We start from the raw sequence: 5,971 nt of genomic DNA, 5'->3' as shown, positions 1-5,971 counted from the left end.
CCCTGGCGAGAGACAGGGGTGGTGGTCAGCCAAGAAATTCGGCCGACGGATCAGAATGAGAGCTCTGGTGCAAAGGCGCTGTAAACGACCAGCGAGCGAAGATCCTCCTCGACACAGGAGCGAACGTTAGTGTGATCACCGCCGTCTTTGCCAAGAAGTTGCGGCTCCGAGATGTACCTGATCACGGACGCCGCATTGACATTCAAGGAATCAACGAAGGCAAGGTGTCGACGACGTGACGAGCGTGCGTCAAGATTACGCTCGGATGGGAGATGGTGTACGAATTCGAGATGTGGGTCATGGCGCATAGTGCAGGCGTCGACGTCGTACTCGGGACCGACTTTATGATCCCAGTAGGGATCCGGTTTACCTGTTTCACGGCGCTGCGCAATTGCCGCACGAAGTTCAAATCCCACCGATCAAGACAAAGAACATGATCGACAGTGAAGAGTACGGCTCCCACGTTAATGCCGGGCCACCTGAGCGTTTGGACATTCAAGCGCACGAGTGGCGAGAATATCGACTAGCGAAGCGCCAAGTCGGGCTGGAGAAACACGTACTGTGGATTCGTCGAACGAACAAGCTAACCCGTCAGTGTCTAGGTTTCGACGTGGACGGCCTGAGAGCATTCGATTGACCAATATGTCCGACCAAACTGTGTACCTACCAGCACAAGACTCGATCGCGATGTGGATTCCAGATGGAAATTTGCCGCCAGGTGACGGCTATGTGCGTCTGGGTTCCAAGAAGTACCAAGACTGGCAAGTGCTGACCCACGAAGATTGCAAAGACCGCGAGCTGCTCCAGCGTGAGTGTGAAATCTACGAGCAATGGCTTACAACGCAGCCTTCGGCAGTCGAGCGACGAAACTTTCCAGAACCCAGTGGGGTGCTAGCAAGGCCTCTTGAAGACTCGCTAATGGACTCTATTGATCGTCTGACATGTGCAGAGCGCTAAGCAATGATCATGGAGGAACGTGAACGAGTGGAGGTCTGTCTGGCGTCTGGGATGACAGCCGGGGACTCGGCCGATAGTCAGCCTTCCGAAGAATCTTTGGGCACTTACACGACAGCTCACGGCGGAGGCAATAATGCAAACGAAGCCTCAGTAGCGCGTACGCACGAACTACTGAGCTGGGTAAACGTTTTGCATACGCCAACGAGTGTTCGTTTCAAGTATGGGGTGACCACGGAAGCGACAGGTAACAGTACTGGATTAGATGGAGTCACCAGTTTTGACGAAAATGTCCCGGCCGTGTGCGCAGCCGAATTACGAACGAGTCATTAGTAATTGGTCCAGAGGATGCAGACATTGCGCTGAAGGTGGTGAATACGGCACCGAGTGTTCGATGCGAGATTGCTGCGAATGCCGAACTGTCAAGACAACGGCCATCCGAGGCGCTGAACAAAAGTCAACAGCCCAATATGTCGGTTGCCCGCGCATTCAATATTGCGAACAAAGACTCGGCAGATGGCCTAGAGATGGGAAACCAGGATGGGAAGGAGATGAACCCAGCCAGTACCGAGTATTCAACTCAAGGCGGATGTCGATTTTGAGTCGAGAGAAGCGTCCGTAGGGACTTTGGACGAGACGTATATCTCGGTTGCTCGAGTATTAGCAACAGAAGGAAATGAAACAACGGAGAACGCAAGGAATGACTTCTGCGAGCATCCAGCTAACAACATTGGACTGGAGGACTACGCAAAGGAGTTGGCCTTCCCACCAGACCTGACCGAAGAGATCAACGCGACTATATAGACTACAATGCGCACAGTGTTGCTGATTCTCAGCTCTCGATCGATCGCCGAGACCGTCTGGTCGCAACGCTGAAGAGCCACGAGCACATCCTGATTGCTAGTGGTAACGCAATGTCGCCGCCAGCCTACGGCGCGGTATGCGATATTGACACGCAGGGGCATGCCCCAATTAAACAGCGTGCCCGACGCGTGCCGTTACGATTTCTATGCAAACTGTACGAACTGCTACGCGCTTTGCTGCGAGCAGGACTGATCCTCTTTTCAGACAGTCCATAAGCATCGCCGATCGTGATTATGATGAAAAAGAACGGGATGGACATCCGGATCTGCATTGATTACAAGATGGTGAATGCCATCACCGCAATCATGGAGTATGCAATGCCGCTAGTCGACGAACTGTTGACCGATCTCGAGTGCTACCTATGGTTCTGTTCGCTGGATGCTGCAAGCGGCTTCTGGGCGGTCATGATGACCTTGCGAGCACGTAAAGTGTCGGCGTTTGCCTGCGCACTCGGACACTTCGAGTGGTTGCGCATGTCCTTCGGATTAAAGAACGCGCCGATGATCGACCAACGTATGATTGACAACGCACTCTGGGGGTTCGGTCAGCCTAAAGGAGGTTGGTTTGAATACTCGGAGAGAATGCGTTTCGCTGAAGAACCGGCCAAGGAACGTCGTGGGCCAAGCACCGTGGGTTCGTTTCAAACGAAGGTGGAGGCCGACCCTGTGCTACAACTCGTCAACAGCCCCGTCGCTGTCATGTTTACGAACGGGGATCCGGACGAATCATCGCTGGTACCTGTGATTGGTCGACGGTCGTTTGTGGATGATATTTGCTTTGGTGGTGAGGATTTCAACAGCTGCCTGGCGGCGCTGGACCGATAGCTGGCCAGATTTGCACAGTGTCGAATCAGCATTAGTTTCACTAAGAGCATCTTCTGCCAGCCCAAGGTGGACTTTCAGTCGCATAAAATTTCGCCAGAAGGAATCAGGGCTGATCCGAAGAAGCTTGCGGTCATTACCGAGCTTTCATTTCCAGCGAGTAAGAAGGGCATGCAGTCGTTTCTTGGGGCGGCTAATTACAACAGCCGCTACATTCAAGACTTCGCGGTCTACGGTGCGGCGCTGTACCAGCTTAAGGATGAAGACTTTGCCGTAGTGAGGCCTTTCTGCGGCCCGTCGTTCCTTCGAAAAATTGAAGGCGAGTGCTTCACATTCACCCATCCTAAGGCACTTCAACCGGTCGAAGGAAGTTCGTAACATGCTCTTTGCGAATAAATGGGCGTTGAGCACTACGCTCATGCAAGAACACGATGGAAAGTTACACCCCGTACAATTCCTCGGTCGGGTGCTATAGGAATCCGAGATGAACTACCATCCTCCTGAGAAGGAAGTTTTGGCGTTACTTTTGCTGCTGAAGATCTGTTACGTCCAGCTGGCAGGAAAGACGCTACATATCTATACATGATTCTCGACGTTAGAGTGGGTACATAAGTCGAAGTCTCTCTTCGGTCGCGCCGTCCAGTTCGCAGTGCTGCTCTCACAGTGGCATTTGTAGGTGCAGCGCGTCAAGGAGAAAGATGTCGCCTTCGCACAGCTACTGCAGACCTGGAAGATTCACTCGCGCCGGTCACCTCCAAACAAGGGCTCTCCGACTATTCGAATGGACCCCGCGTTGCTGTACGCCAGGCTTCCCCGTAATTTCAGTGGATTCGTCATGTCTTTTGACGGATCAGAGAAGACGGAGAAGTACTGTGGCTACGGGAGTTGTTCATGGGTGTTGTGGAGCCTTCCTGAGTGGAAGATAGTAATTGCTGCAAATGCTTACCTCTCGGCCACCACGGTGAATGAGGCAGAGTACACAGGGATGATAAACGGTGTGAAGGCTGCTATTGCTCACGGTGCCGAGGATTTAGTCATCGTTGGTGACTCAAGGCTCGCGATTCAACAATCACTAGGGGTGATAGCATGCAGGAAGAAAACTCTGCTAGCGCTGCTGAATATTTACAAGGAGCTCGCGGCCAAGCTTCGATCAGTGAAATATCTTCACGTCGTACGAGAATACAACGCTGCCGCGGATTCGTTAGCCACTCAAGCGCTGGAATCAAAGGTCAGTCGTGTCATCTTAGCTGAAACTCGCAAGTCGGAATTGGCGTCGCTGAATCGCATCCAAGAAATGATCTACGAGCCGGATGAAGACTCGGTAGATGTTTCGTCACGTGGAACAGAGCGTCAAGTACATGTACGGTGAGGCAGCGAGTCTTCAAAGTGGAAAACGTTCGAAAATTTCGCGGTTGATTACAGCTCACCAGAGTGCGATTATGGTAATATTGCAGTGATGACTAGGCGACAGACGAAAGCCAAGAAATGCGTCAGGTTTGCAGAAGAACACTTGGAGGGGGTCTCCAAAGCTCAAGAACAGCATGAAGAACGACGAGAGACGTCCAACGAAGATTCAATCGGCGAATCTTTGCTAGACCATCCTTACAAGACTGTACCAGCGGCATTTCCCGATGCGGAAGATGTTGGCCCGGTAGCAATACAGCGGGAACGACGCAGACGGATAATGGTGGCACAAGACGAGGAGCAGAAGTGGTCTAACATCAAGAAGGTGCTTCAAGGTCAAGCAGAAGAGCTTAGTTATAAGGAAGATCGAGATGCCTGGAAGTATGCTGACCGGTTCGTGTCATCACAAGACGGCGTGCTTCACTATCTTGGATTGAATCGTCGGTACAACCACGGTTGGCAAGAAGAGACCAAGATGCGGCTTGTAGTACTGACAACGATGATTCAAGAGGTCCTACAGAACTGTCACGACTCGCTGGAAGGTGGACGTCAAGGTGTGGTGAGAGCGTTCCATCGCGTCAAGTCCGATTATTATTGGATCGGCTTGTACGCTGACGTGGAAAAGCATGTGAAGTCATGTCCGGATTGCAGCTCGAGTAAAAGCCGCCCGCAGCTTCGTGGATACTCGCCTATCAATGTACTAGCCGAACAACCGTTCCTGATCGTCTCGATGTATTTTGTGATCCCACTACCGAAATCTCGCAGGGGCAACACGGCGTTGCACCTATTTCAGTGCTCGTTCACGGAATTCGTTATTGCCAAGGCTATGTCGGATACGACTGCGCTGAGTGTTGCTCAAGTGCTCGAAGAATGTGTGTACTGACGGTTCGGAGCTCCATCTTTGATCAGGCACGACCGCGACCCACGCTTCATGAGCGAGGTTTTCCAAGCGTTCGCGGAGATGATGCAGTCAAGATCACGAGCAACTTTAAGCTATCGGCCACAGGCTAATGGACAGCAGGAACGCTCGGTGAAGTCGGTGATATGTTCCGTACGAGTGTACGCGGAAGACCCTCTACAGCAAGATTGGGACGAAATCGCCGAAAAGCTGGTATTCGCTATTTATACTTCTTAGGAAACTATGAGGAAGGAAACACCGTTCTACCTCGTTCACGGTTGGGATGCGCAGTCGACGTTGAGGGCGATGTCTTCATCACTCAAACGAGGACTCGGCAAGCAATCTGATGCACTGGCGTGGCGGCGTGAGATCAATCGACAACATGAGAACGCCCTAACTATGGCCAAAGATTATCAGGCTGTAGAAAAGAAGCGAAGGGCTAAATAGCATAATGATGCCCTGAGTCGACTGGAAAAAGCCGCTGTACCTCAACCAAGTGGAAACGAACACTCGGTAGACCCTCCAGAAGCTTCGGAAGAGATAGATGATCCTGCAAGAGTCCCACCGAGATATTTTTTGAGATTGGGAGCCGGGCGTGGTTGTACATGGAACGCGTCAAACCGGGCTGAGCGAAGAAATTAGCTCATCGATGGCATGGACCTTTTCGGATCAAGCGCAAGGTGGAAGAGTTTGCGTACGAGCTGGAGCTGCCAGACCGAAGTGGGTATCGCTTCTACCCAGTGGTGCATGTGTCGAGACTCAAGGCTGTCAACGAATTCAACAGTCGACCGAATAATCGGTTGGTACTAGACGCGACTAACGAAGCAAGACTCGATTTCGACGAGGAGCTGTTGCCTGAAGACAGCTGGGAACCAGATCATGCTGCCGATGAATATGTAGTCGAGGCCATCCTCGACGACAGAACACCACTGTCGACGAGCACGGAGCGTGCTGTACACGAGTTTAAAGTCAAGTGGGTTGGCTATGAAGATCCAACTTGGGAACCAGCATCCAACTTGTCATGTGGAGG

Source organism: Phytophthora infestans, genomic scaffold (genome assembly GCF_000142945.1).
Source record: "Phytophthora infestans T30-4 supercont1.14 genomic scaffold, whole genome shotgun sequence".
Lineage (NCBI taxonomy): Eukaryota > Oomycota > Peronosporomycetes > Peronosporales > Peronosporaceae > Phytophthora > Phytophthora infestans.
Note: the sequence above shows the minus strand (reverse complement) of the source record.